Source organism: Agelaius tricolor, unplaced genomic scaffold (assembly GCF_023055355.1).
Source record: "Agelaius tricolor isolate 1412-34295 unplaced genomic scaffold, bAgeTri1.0.p SCAF_11, whole genome shotgun sequence".
Classification (NCBI taxonomy): Eukaryota; Metazoa; Chordata; class Aves; order Passeriformes; family Icteridae; genus Agelaius; species Agelaius tricolor.
Window position 1 is genome coordinate 25946331 of NW_027269271.1, and position 14581 is coordinate 25960911.

A 14581-nucleotide genomic window follows, 5' to 3' on the forward strand; every position below is an offset into this window, starting at 1 on the left:
AAGAGCAGAGGCAAGAGGAAAAGAAGTCATGTCCTGAAAACCAGAAAAAAAGTTCTCAGCAAAGCCATCCTATCTGTGCCCTCTCTGTGCAGTGGCCTGAAGAATTCTTGAAGCAGAATGTGCTTTCCTGTTGGAGCAAACCCAAGTGAGCTGAGCTACAATGAACTGAAGGATACAAAGGCTGAGGTTTGCCCACAGAAACAAACCTTAGGAGCACAGAACATTTCCCACCTGCTGAGCATCCCAGGCAGGGAGAGGCTGGGACAGCCCTGCTCCCACAGCTGGGTGCTGAGCAAGGCAAGCCCCGTGCAAGATGTGAGGCTGGCAAAGGTGACACTGCCCATGTCCCTTCACTGAGGAATGGACAGCCTGCCAGCTGTGCCCAGGGAAGGCAGGCAGACAATGCCCAGGACAGCTGAGGCTGTGCTGGGGTCTGTGTGAGCCATGGACGGTCACATTCCAGCTTACATAAACTCTTTCTCCCAGGGTTTTCAGAAGCTTGTGCTTACCTGAACTGGAGATCCCAGAAGAGAAAAGCAAGTTGCCACTAGGCAACTGCAGCTCCAGGTTAAATGAGGTTCATGTTGGCAAGTTTTTAGTCTTGTTCTGTTTGTTAATAAAATAAGGGGAGGGAGGTGCTGAACAGCTGAGACTCACGTGTACATCTGCAGTGAAATCCTCCTGTGGCTACAGAGATCAAGACTGCTAAGAAACTTCACATCCCTCTCTTATTTTAAAAGAGTGAACTAGGTCTGGATAACTGACACCAGAATTCCTCATGTCTTAAATCTCAAAGGTGTAAGTTTAGCCACGGGGCAATCTCGACTCTGTAAGCAGAATTCTGTGCCATTTAATTTCTTTGCTTTTAAAACAATAATTTCTCATCGCTCTCATTCACTCTACACTCCCTTAACCCCTGGGCAATGACAGCCACGGCCACACAATGCCCATTCTGTCTCACTTGTCTGCTTTTCTCTGCCTCTCCAGTGCTGCCTGACCCTCCCTCCTGGAGCAGCTTCCTCCCAGAGAGACCAGAGGAGCTGGGAGGTGGCACAGAAATGGTGCAGAGCACGGGGTGCTCTGTGAGAATGGCTCTGACTTTTCATTTCACCTCCCACAGTGCTGAGTTGCACCAACTTCCATGTTCTCCCCAGTGCCTCAATGCCAAGGGCTCAGTCCACATAACCTCCCTGCAGCAGCAGTCCCTGAGTGGGACAAACTGCAAACTGCTCAGATATTCCCCAGTGCATCTACAGAGACCACTCCATCTGTAATTATTACCTTTCAAGGAGAGCCTCTCTAAAGCCAGCCATGCAGATTAGGAGGTGAATCCCTACACACACCCAATCTGCAGAGGGAATCTGATCACAAACAGCAGAGGACACTTGCAGGGGAGGCCAGAAGACTGTCAGAGTTCTGCCAAGAGAAACAGATACGGCAGCAGAGTAATTTGTCCATTTGATTTGCTCAAGTACTGTGATCACACACAGGCTGAAAATTCCTCTGCTTGGTCTTTTTGGTCTGCACCTATGTAGTCAAACCTTTTCTATTAAAAAAGTATTTGGAGTTGTATTCCTAAGAGTGTGACTGAAATTGTGAATTAGGCAAGACAAATCTCGAAAGAGTGAGAGCAGTCAGGGTGGGAGGTACAGAAGTACAGTTTTATGCTTCATGAGGCTACAAATACCCAGCAAAAGCACCTTTTGGATGGAAAAATTCATTTTTCCAGGGTAAAAGGAGGAAGACTTAGATCTGACACTTTTGTGACATTCCACACAAACAACTCAAGTCTGAAAGAGAATTTATCTAGCAAGCCTGACCCCCAAGTCCCCACTAAGACAGTGATGAACATCAACCAGCTTTTCAACAGGTCCTGAAAAACACCTAGAAGGTCCCACCTGCTGAACATAAAATACCAATCTCCCCTCCTCTCACATTACCACAGTATGGATGCAAGATATTACAGAAGTATTCTGAATATGTTTTCAGAAGTGTATTTTGTCAAGAAAGATACCATTTCACATTGGCTTAGATACTGAAAATCAACTTAACCAACCCCAAACACTTTTGCTTGTTCAGACATTTCTTCTCTAAGTGAAACATCAGCCTGCTCAAGGCCAAGTTCTCAAACATAATCAAGGATCATCTGCAAACCTAGACACATATTCAGGATATTTTTACTTAACAGAATTAAGTAAAGCTAGTTTAAAAATGTGAACTGGTTTGCCAAAAATAAACACAGGTATTTTTGTGGTACTTTCACTGTAAAACTAGAATTCAAAAGCTCAAAGCACGTAACTCCAAGCTGCAGAATTACACACGCATGGGAACACAGGATGGAGCTGAAACACTCAGGGAAGGGCCAGGATGTTGGCAAGGGCTGGAGAAACAATCAGAATTAAGTCTCCCAATGTTCACCCAAACACCATGATCATGATCTGCAAAGCCTGAATTTCTCACTGCAGCATCAGTGCTGAACAGAATAACATGTATATCCATGGCTGGGATTTTAAATCAGAAGCTTTGATACAGCAATGGCTTAAGCTGCAACTGTAAAATCACTTTCATTCCTACCTGTGTTTTCCAGAAGAGAAAGGCAGTACCTGAAAATCTGATCCACAGGATCTCTGGTGTCTTTTGCAAGAGCAGATGCATTAAATAGAACAGCCTGGCCCTAATCACAATCAGCCCTGCCATACAGGTCTGCATTATTAACTGCTTCCTTTTATCCTGCCTGTATTTCTGTTTCAGCTGTGTTTTAGAAGGCTGGAAAGCTGCACTGGGATTATTCAGGCTGAAAGATGCTGTACACTGTAGGTATAATTCCTCAATATGCACAGTAGCCATTATTTAACATGAATTTCTTAACTAGTTTTAATTCTTTTTAATACTCAAAGGCACCAGTAGATGTTTAAAGCTGTTTGGGGGCTAGAGAGTCCTAAAAGTGGGGAAAAGAGTTTCTGAAACAATTAGATTTCTATTTCACTCGTCACTCTTTTGCAATCTGAAAACAGGCCTGTCAATAAACCAAATGCAGTTTAAATAAGGAAAGCAGTATGCTCTCAGCCTGGAACCCTCTGTGCCAAATTATGGCTTGCAGTAAAGTTTTATGAGCAAGTTATAAACCCCTGAAAAATGGAGCTTGCAGCAGAAACACTGGAAGAGCTATCACTGCAGCAGCCCTAACATGCTGCATTGCCCTTGTCTGGTGAAGTCCACCTTCATCCCCTCCTCCTCTTCCTCAGCATCACTTTGGCTTCCCAGAGGGACTTGTGGAATCACTGAAATGGCTGCACCTCCCACCTCCACTCAGGGCACTGGAACCCTGTGTTATCCATGCACGTCCTGCCCCCTGCTCTGATTTCTGTGCTCACGCTCAAGGAACACCTCTCTCCCTGTCTGATCTGTGCTTTACCCTGTGCTGTCCTCTCTCCCTGTCTGATCTGTGCTTTACCCTGTGCTGTCCCTCTCTCCCTCTCAGATCTGTGCTTTACCCTGTGCTGTCCCTCTCTGATCTGTGCTTTACCCTGTGCTGTCCCTCTCTCCCTCTCTGATCTGTGCTTTACCCTGTGCTGTCCTCTCTCCCTCTCAGATTTTTTGCTTTACCCTGTGCTGTCCCTCTCTCCCTCTCTGATCTGTGCTTTACCCTGTGCTGTCCCTCTCTCCCTCTCAGATTTTTTGCTTTGCCCTGTGCTGTCCCTCTCCCCCTCTCAGATCTGTGCTTTACCCTGTTCTGTCCCTCTCTGATCTGTGCTTTACCCTGTGCTGTCCTCTCTCCCTCTCAGATTTTTTGCTTTACCCTGTGCTGTCCCTCTCTCCCTCTCAGATTTTTTGCTTTACCCTGTGCTGTCCCTCTCTCCCTGTCTGATCTGTGCTTTACCCTGTGCTGTCCTCTCTCCCTGTCTGATCTGTGCTTTACCCTGTGCTGTCCCTCTCTCCCTGTCTGATCTGTGCTTTACCCTGTGCTGTCCCTGTCTGATCTGTGCTTTACCCTGTGCTGTCCTCTCTCCCTGTCTGATCTGTGCTTTACCCTGTGCTGTCCCTCTCTCCCTCTCTGATCTGTGCTTTACCCTGTGCTGTCCCTCTCTCCCTGTCTGATCTGTGCTTTACCCTGTGCTGTCCCTCTCTCCCTGTCTGATCTGTGCTTTACCCTGTGCTGTCCCTCTCTCCTTCTCTGATCTGTGCTTTACCCTGTGCTGTCCCTCTCTCCCTGTCTGATCTGTGCTTTACCCTGTGCTGTCCACCTTGGCAGCAGAAATGTCCTTCCCTGTCACCCCTCAGTCGCTGCCCACAGGGTGACTGTGGACTACCATCTGCAGTGAAGGAAATTCAGAGGGGGCAGAAAATTCTGGAAAGAAGAAAATTATAACAGAGAATAAGCAAGTAACAGATGAGTGCTCATGATGTGATTAAATTGGCTGTTTCATGAACTTGGCAATATAAAAGCTATAATGGGAATACACTAAATTTGCCCAGGATTTTCACCTGAGCTGAATAGAGAACCTTGTCATCACAGAAAACTGGGAAAGGGTTCCTGGCCACAGAACAGAAGTAACTCAATTTCTTCACAGGCTAATCCCTACTTACATGGCCTGTCTGAAAACACCTCTGCACTGACCAAAATCAAAGATGGGCTCAAGGGCAACAGCACAGCCTGGTGAGGAGAAAATGTGGAGGTTTAAAGGCAGCTGGAGCTGCTGATATGACTGACAAGTACAGTTGGGTTTGTTAGCTCATGTATTGATACCGAGATGGATGAAAACCATCTCAGAAAGTGATGTATGATTAACCAAGAAACCTTCAAAGCCTGGAAAAATGTATTTAATGGAGAAAAGGGAACACTGGTCACATAAATAATTCTCCTCAGTGATATCTTACATTCATTGTGAAAACTGACATTTTTAGTGCCTGGAATGATATGATTTTTCTTTTTCACCTCTGATTTAAAATTACATTTTCCCAAATCTGAAAATGCTTATACTTTTTAGATTTTTCTACATGTTTTTAAAAGGATTTCCACAAACTTTTAAATATTCTGTTGGCCCTTCCTATCTTCCTCTTCCATATTTTAATTCTTATCATCTGTTGCTCCTCCCTTTCCTTCTTTCATTACTGATAAAGGAGGGAGGAGAGAAAACAATAAAAAAGCTGTATATTTCACTGGGCAATAAGGACATTCTTTGTTCAGGAAATGCTGAGGTTTTTCATGAAGCATACCTTGACTCTTTTGCCAACTCCATTCTGTGACCTTTTTTTTCACTGAACAGAGACTTTCTACAACATTGCCTCGTTCTCATCAGGTTCAAACAGCAGGTTGGGAGCATCTCCCACAACCTTTTTGTACTTTTCCTATTATGTCACCACAATGAGCTGGTTTTAGTCCCTCATATTGCTCTGGATATTTAACTTAAGTGAAAACCAAACACAATTAATGGATTATATCAACTGTCATGACTGTACTTGGAAACCTGTTTGACAAAAGTGAAGTCACTGTTGTGAAGAACTCCCTCCTTGCAGACTCCTGTGCTCTCTCTCCCAGCACACACAGTGAGAGCTGTGTGTGGAACAGCCTGTGAGAGCACTCATGATTTTCTCATTGTCTCAGTACATCCTCCATGATTTAATTACAGATTTTGGCTCTACTTTGATTTCAGTTTATACTAATGATATTTGATTGACAGTAACTTAAGAAAAATCACAAACTTATGTTAAATTACTAGATTATTTATGTATTTTCTGCTGTACTGGTAACAATGACTTCAGTGAAACATATGGAACAAATAATGAGATATTTAGAAATCAGGAGTTTATAAGAAACTGGAAACAATTTGATATAAACCATTTAAAAACTATATTGTGCTTCATTAAAAAAGATATATATTTACCTAGTCTGTCTGGTATTACAGGAAACAAATAAGAGAGAGGTACTTGCAACTGTAATTGAAGTGACAACATATTTCATGGTAGCTGCAGATTTCAACTATCTCTAAAGACTGGATTCACTTTAAAACTACACAGTCTCCTCACATCACTGTCCAACTTCAAAACACACCTAACATTAAGAAGAGTCAGCAATGTATTCCCCACGCCGGGAAAGTACTTTACAGTACTGAGGCACAGTTGATTTCGATTATCCTGTTGTTAACTGTCACCCTTCAGGCACAGCTGCACAGCCCCAGGCCACCATTCCTCTGGGGAGTGAGGGAATCCTGTGTCAGTGAGATGCAGGCTGGGGCTGTCAGGCACTTCTGGGGCAGGTGAGGATGTGACCTGTCCCTGCATCTCGCCCTGTTTGGTGACCTTCTCAGCTGCTCTACCAGCACTGAGCTCCTGTGCTAAAACTGCCCACAAAACAAATCATTTCAACCTCCTCAGCAACGTCCTGTCCCCAGGGCCCCAAAGCCAGAGATCACCAAGCACATGCTAACAGCAAACATGGGAGAAAGCCAGTGGCAATTAAAGAGAGCCCTGAGGTGCAGTGGCAGAGGAGTGATTAACACACTGCCAGGCACTAATTAAGGTGAAGTAATAATATGTTGGCAAGTCACATAATTAATAAATAGCTTGGTATAAATACAAAGTATTAAAAAGCAGTTTATGTGCACTGTCATTTTTAATCACCAGATTTATGAACAATTATGAGTAACGATGCCCCACAACACTGTGAAGTAACAATAGAGCTGTGGTCCAGGCAAAGCAAAAGCAGCCATTTGTTAGTCCTGGCTGCTAGAGAGGTCCATAGCTCCTACAAATCAGATTTGCCTTATGTACCATCTCCAGCTCCCATTGCAATCCAATGCAAAGCACACCTAAGCGGTATCAAGGATGTGTTCTCCACACCAGAGCAGTTTCAGTGCCACTTACAACCCCACTAGCAAAGCTGGTATAGAACTGGTCACTGTAATTCTCTGGACCCTTTGCCAGCCAGTGCATAAATCCCCTCCACTGTTATTCTTAAACTGACTTTCATTTGTAGCAGTTTTTCTTCCAGGAAGGCTGGGAGGAACAGCATTGACAGAAAGGCTTCGTATTATGTATTCCTGTGAGAAGAGAAACCTTGCTGCTGGGTAGCTGGGAGGAGTATTTGGTATCACTCCACAAATTATTCGATATATGAAAAAATTCAATTGCATTTAAACAGCCTTGAAGAGGGATTGCAATGAGTAGCTCAAGACCCCAAACTGCATGAGAGCTTTAGGCCCCCAGCAGGATTCCCAGCACCACCTGTACCCAGCACTGTGTGCCTGCCCTGGGAGCAGCCCTGGGAAGGCACCACAGGCTCTGTGTCCTGCCCTGCCGAGCCTGAACAGAAATAAACTCAGTGTTTATGACATGGGCCTAGCTCCTGGCTCCATGAACACAAGGTACATTCCACTCTAATTATTCCTAATTGCCATGACCTAATGTGTAAATATTTGCAAGCACGAATGTAAAAGTGCTTCCATACCGCTGGTAGGGCCCCGTTCCCAGCTGTGAGGAGCCTCTGCTGTTCTCCAGGCACAGCTCCTCAGCTGACCTGGGGCCTTTGAAGTCAGGGCCTGTCTTGTGTTGTTGAGGTTTTCAACAGATAATTGAATGGGAACTAATGTAGTTCTGATGCCCCAATTTGCACACACCATCTTCCCATCAATCTTTCTTTTATCCATTTGTTTTTGTTTTCCACAGCTGCTGGATGCCTATCATTGTGCAGCGTGGACCCCACCTACCCTAAATCTTCCTTTGCCCTGTCCTGACTGCTCCCCTGGCACTTAATATTCTGTCTCTTCTCCATCCTGCTTGCACTGTTCTGATTCCAAGGTATTGGAGAACTTCATTTGGCACAACAAGACCAGCTGGCTGCACAGCAGACATGACCCTAGTGTGTTCTTCTCAAATTAGTCCCTTTTCTTGGTAGAGCCAAACCTGCAGAGAGAGTCAGAGACAAATTCCAGGGTGGTCAGGGAGGGAGCTGAGCAGTGGGTGGCACTGGGAACAACCAGGACTTTGGCTGCCAATTCCAGAAATTACACAGGATGGTTCTGGAGGCAGCCATCCCAGGGCCAAAAAGCAGACAATCTTAAGGTTACCCTGAAATGCTGCAATCAAGTTTTCCATGTCCATCAGCCCTACACCTCAGGTGGGCATGCCAGGGCAGTCTGGCAGCAGGAATCCCTGTCTGCACAGGTTGGATTTACTGACTGCACCGAGTGCCATCAGCCATCAGGCACTCCTGAAGCTGGAATGATTCTCAGCCTCTTCCACTTGGACCAGTAAATCGGAGCAGCTGAGACACTGTGTGCACACAGGGCTGTAACTCACTACCAACTCCCCTGAGGCATCTTGGGCCATAATTTATACAGCTCTGAGTGCTTTTATATTATATAGAACTGAGAGCTCGAATGAAAACCAAACAAAATGAAACAAAGCAAATGCAGACAATGAATAGCCTGAGAAATTAAAATAGCCTCAAAACTTGAAGAACCCAAACTGTCCCCCTAAATGACTCACACTAAAGTAGATGCCTCATTTATTAAGTTAGAAGAATTGTAAAAATAAGGACAGATTTAAAGAAAGAGCAAGTTCTCAGAAGTTTCATAGGTTACAATTTTTCTTTTAATTCTCTTGATCCACATTACACTGCAAAGCCATGCAGCTGCCCTAAGGCAGGGCCTTCCAGCTGGTGCTGACAGGGCAGCCTGCTCTGCCTTCCTTTGAGGATAGGGAAGGTACCACATAGGACTGGGCACTGGCCCCATCTAACAATCTGTTTTTTCCTTTTCCATCCCCCAGGAATAAAAACCTCTCCCCCAAAACCTGACATGGAGCATGTCCCACACCAGGCCTTGCTAAGGGGCTGAGGAAGAGGAGGGTGAGACAGAACAGGCCACAGAGCTGAGGATGACAACAGCCCAAGTCATTCTCACTGAATCCTCTCCCTGCCCACTCCCATCATACAGAACTCACAAGGTTTTGGCAAAGTTGAAATAATTTTTAATGAACAGTAATAGCAAACATGAATTAGTCTACTAAGGCAAGATTATACACATAGAGTCATTCATACTTGTCACAGAGAATACAATGCACACACTCTCCTCTTAGTCTCTATCCATGCCATTTTCCCCAGCGTTTTTCTGCAAGCTGAATGGAAGTTTCCTTCTGGGACCAGCAGTGCTCAGCAAACTCTGGGTAATAAATAATAATAAATAAATTGCAAAAGCCCTGGAGCAGCCTGTTTAGTCATCTCATTAAGTGTTACCAACACTTTCACAGTGTTGGACAGGCCTTAGTCATTCCCCCATTCCTGTAAAAGACATGGTTTTCTCATCAATAACCCTCTGCAAGAGAACTGGAAAGGAATTCCTATGAGGAGCTCCTCCCTGCCCTCTCCCACTGCACCTAAAGGTTGTTCTGCACTTCTGCCATTTCTCCTGTTGATTTTAACTGCAGGACAACATTTAACCATTTCTCATTATCAGTCTGTTCCCACATCAGCAAAAGTAGCTGGAGCTCTGTCTTTGGTGAGAGAACAGCATGAGGAGTTGCTGTGTATGAGCTGGTGAGGCACTACAATTTGCTTTAAAAAAGAGCAAAAGCTTTTTTCCTTTTATGAAAAACAAAGGGGATATCATAATGACAAGGTAAAAAATAAAGCAAGCAGTAGCCCTCAAGAGTTTAAGTTTCCAGGTGCTTTAAAGATAAGTTTCTAAACTGCTTTTTGAATTTTAGAGATTGAGTCACATGATTGTGCTGTATCTGACCAGAAGTGTTAATCAGAAAGACCAGTAACAGCCTATCACAATGGCAGAAAGTACATAAATATTATTTGACATACTTTTTCAATAACCTTATATGTGCCTTTTAACAAGCCTCCATAACACAGAGAACATATGAGCCCAGCTAGTATATACTGAACAGCAAGGTAGTTAAGAATATATTGCATTTATAAACTATGCACAACTTTATGAGTCTCTAGCTATAATTTCATCATAGCACAGTAATTGGAAAGTCTGCATAATTCTGGAAGGATATGTGTTTTAGTTAAAAGAACACTATTATTGCTAATTGGATACCAAGCTTACATTGTAAATCAGAGCAAAGCATGGGCTCCTAATTACAAACTTTTTTGAAACAAGCACTGTATGTCTTTACATTATTTTTGGCTAATAAGTGACTTAAATAATCTTAGTGTTACAAAGTCCATAAATCTTTTCTTTAGCTGTGGCTGATGAAACGTTACAGGATAAGAATGTGTGTTCCCAAGGTAAATATCTGGCTTGGCAGCCTCATCTCCTACAGTGAATCAAGGTAAAGGAGTATGTAAGTGACTAGCACTGGCACAGCCCCAAGCAGAAAAGGTAAGAAGTAAAAAGCTGGAATTAACTTATGTAGCATGTTGCAGCTTAACACATTTTAAACAGGCTGGGATCACTCTCTGGCATCTGGAGCTAAAAACTTACAGCCGTGTTCTTATGTGGAATGAACTTGTGTATTAGAGTTTTACAACACCAGCAACAAGCTTTTATGAACTTGTTAAGGTCCTGAATCCAGAGCTGTTATGCAAGGCTCTTTTTAAAATTATTTTTTCCAAACAGCTTTTCCTCCGCACGCCTTGATCCGCTCTCGGCGCACCTGTGGCAGCAGAGACAGCCCTTGCTGCTGAGTGACAGACACCCCAGGAATAAATATGGGACATGATGCTTTGGGAGTTCTGCTGGGCTGACAGAAAGTTCCTAAAGCCTCCTCCTGTGAGAATCCAGGAGAGAAGAAAACCCTGAAGAGAAGTTATGATGTGCACGGGGCAGGCCCTACACCCCAAGCCTGCAGCTGAAGTGCAGGGAAGATGGTTCATTATTCAGATAATGATCTGAACACACTGGTTTGTTTAGCATGGCCCTAAAGATGTGCTGTCCATGTCAGTTATAGACAAAGTGAAAAGCCTCTTGCATTAAAAGGCATGAGAAGGAGGCAACTTAAAAAACTGGACTTCTTGGAACGTGGAATATGGCCTAGGAAGATCAACAATTCCAAGTCTGATGTCTACCTTTCATTCTCTCCCCACTGAAAGGAAAATTCATGCCTATTTTCAAAGTCTATTGTGAAGATATTAATGTACTACAAATCTCTGGAAGTAATTTGATTTTTCCTTTTGAGTCTCTACCTGTTTATTAAAGAAAAATGCAATGTAGACTTCAGCATGGTGACGCTGTTCAAATGTCAGCCTGCACAGAATCAAGACAGAGGCCATGTGTTCCAGATTTAAAAGCTGTATTCACTTTGTGATACACCATTCAGCAAGGACATGCTGTCAGATGAGCCTTCTAATCTGTTCAACATGTTTCCACCTCTTCTTCTTCAGGGAACAGTTGTGGCACATCTCACCAGGCTACTAAGTAATGGTGGTGTCTTTACAGCCAGCTGGAAAAGAAGACATCTTTAATAGTCCCAGATAACCTATGGATCTCATCTAGGCTGAAAAAGTCCCCAGGGTCTTGGAGTTCAGCAGCTCTGCAGGGTGTATGTATCTAACCTTTCATCCTGGCCAGGTTATTAAAGTGAGTTCAGTGAACTTGATTCCAGAAGAAAAAACAGAAGCAGCATGCTTGCACTGTTACAGATGAATAAGTATGGTTAAGTCCTGTTTTATGACCACCGTAATTCCTTTTCCATAAATTCCCTAACCTCAAATCACAACTGTGAATGCCTCCGAAAACAAGACTTGTCTGCATGGAAGCAGAACATTGCAGGCTCCACTTGGCTTCTGCCTATTTGTTAATGCAGGACCTGAAAATTATTTCTGTCACAAATTCAACCACAATCTTCTCCATGCAGGGTTAACCTAGGCTCAGTCTTGTAGCGTAGATGACTCAAAATGTGTGATTAGAGGCACAGTGCCACAGGCACACTGGCCATGGAAGCTGGCTTGGAGTCTTCTCACCACCACCACACCACAGCACAGCTTTACCCAAAAACCTACATGTCTAGGATGGTCAGACATGAAAGACAGACAAAATCACACTGCACAGCCAGAAAGAGAGACTTCAAATTATTTTCTCTGTGTTGATCACTTCGTTCAGCCTCAAGCCTTTAATATCTAGAATCAACCTTTTAAGACACTCCTGATAACTGAAGATAGCATGACAATATTTCTCCTGGAACAACTGGATGAAGTACTACAGTGTGGGAAAAGGTCCTTTGTGAAGCTTTTCCTCAGTGTCAGGTTGGCAGGTGTTTCTCATTGGCCAGAAGAACTGGGAATTATTCTGGAACAGGAAACAAGTCCTTTGAGACAAGAACAAAATGTCAACTGGAAAGTTTTAACAGGAAAGGTACAGCAAGCCTTAGACTGAATCATTAGAGTGTGATTGTAAAAGAAGAGAAAAGAGGGACAAAGTCAGATGTGGACATCTAGAACAGACAGCAGGACATGACTCACTGTCTTCTGGACAACTTTACTCTTAATCAGAGTCTCCAAAGAGAATTCACCAACTCAAGTAAGAACACATTCCTATGAAGCTGAGCACAACATGTGCTCTTCATAACCTACAGAAACCCAGGAGGGAGTGGGCACACAGGAACGAGGGGCAAGAGCACACAGTTCAGACCTCACTGCAAGGCAATCTGTATCCACCTCACATCCATGTGCCACCTCATGGGCACATGGAAATGATCTGTGAGAAGTTCTCCACTCAGCAGCAGAGGGCAGATTTACTGTACCTGGCAAATACCTTTCTCCACAGAATTTGTTGTATTAATCAGACAGCCACAGACTGCACCTTCCAGACTCCACCAGCAATATTTTGAAACTTGCAGGTAACTTAATTTTATGTTTTTATTTTTGTTCTGCTATTCTAAAAATTTTTATGTTTTTATTTTAAGTCTGCTTGAACTGAGTCATTAATTTCAACTGAAACTAGACCAAATTCTTCACCTAAACACCTTTAGAAGTAGTCTGTTTTTATAGGTGCTCAGCACTTTGAACCTCTGAAAAAAGCTGAGGTATTCTTCACCAGACACCACTTATCTCTTTAATCAAATTGTGTATTTCTGCCAACTTGGAATACTTTATTTTCAAGTAAAAATCTGTCCTCTTATCCTTTGTGCTGACACTTAGTTCAGTCACTGGTTGTTTCTTAACAGTGACTGAACTAAGTGTCAGTTTTTTGGAGGCACAAATATTAAAATGTCCCTGTTGAAATAAACATGTTCCTTTTCTTACAGAACACCTGAGCACAGCAGCAAGGCCAACCTCTCACCAAATAATGGGAAGAATTGCTTCAAGAGGGGGTCAGGTGAAATGGGGGAGCAGCCCTGCATGTGACAGAGCAGAGAAGCAGCAGGAACACAGCTGAGTCTCTGCTTTGTGCAGAATATCCTGAGAGCTGACCACTAACTCTGCTTTCCAAACAAAGTGAAACACTTTGCCAAGAGGGGTAGAAAGCCAACTATTAGATCTGCCATGTGCATGTTGTATGTGCATGTTGTAGGCTATGCCCAAGTAACACATGACATTCCCATTAGCTTTTGTTAACTTCTGCATCAGAGCAAGCCAAAATCTTAAGAATATTAACCTTTGTTCCTTCTAAGTGTTCCTTAATTTTTATTAGAACAATTTTGAGGGTAGTTTTGCAAGCTTTTTTTCCTCCTTTGGATGGATACAAAAATTTCTCTGATGAAAGCTTCAGGCTTTTTTAATTAAAAACAAAACAAAACAAAAAAGCCAACAACCCCCAACCCTGTAACATTATTTTCCTTAAAGAAACTGCCAAAACTCTAGGAAACAAATTACAGGACAGAAGAAGACGTCACAATTCCAGCTTTGCTCTACCTATTCAGGGAACCTGAAAGCCTCTCTGAGGTGATGAGTTGATGGGAAGCAGCACAATTCTGCACTGAGAAAGGAATTTCTACTTGTATTTAATGAACTTGGTGAAAGTGAAGCTTATGAGCATATGTAATGGATTTCTGTGTTCTTAAAAGATGGAAAATAATTCTTTTTGCCTACTGCTGAATAAACTCCTATGCACAAACCAAGAGCCACCTCAGAAAGAAAAATTCCGAGGGTTTCCATCCGTGGTCTGTAGAGTGTTGAGGTAAACTCTGCAAGACTGCCAAAAAACACCATTACAAAAAGCTGATTACTAATGGACATACATTTGCTATCCAAGAGTCTGCAATCCTACTCAACCTTTTTTTTTAGAAATCCATAAACAAAACTACTTCAGGGTAACAGGGCCTGATTTTGGTCTTCTACACTCATGAGACTTTCTGCTTTCTTAATTGACAGATATCTTTCATTCATAAGCCTTGTTGTTTAAATGGCCATTGACTTCAGGAAAATAAGTCTCTGTTACATTCAATAACTGCTAACCCCATTTATCCAACCAATAAATAATCCCTCACTCTCTCCTCCCTCCTCCTCAACTCCCAGGTTATTACACTGCAACATCTTGGCTCTCTGCCTATTTAATCTTGGCAATAATGATCAAAACCAGAGTGAATGCACAGATCTCAGTACCCTGATTAGGATCACCCGCCAACTAAACACAACACACAGACTTCATTAGAAAAAGAAGGTTCTGCCAGAGGTTGCCATATTCTATTG

At 43.2% G+C, this 14581-nt stretch overlaps 1 protein-coding gene across 1 annotated transcript in view; it reads right to left on the bottom strand.

Annotated features, from left to right (window-relative positions):
• Nucleotides 1-14581, bottom strand: part of GLIS1 (GLIS family zinc finger 1) — a 179995-nt gene that overhangs the window by 53839 nt on the left and 111575 nt on the right.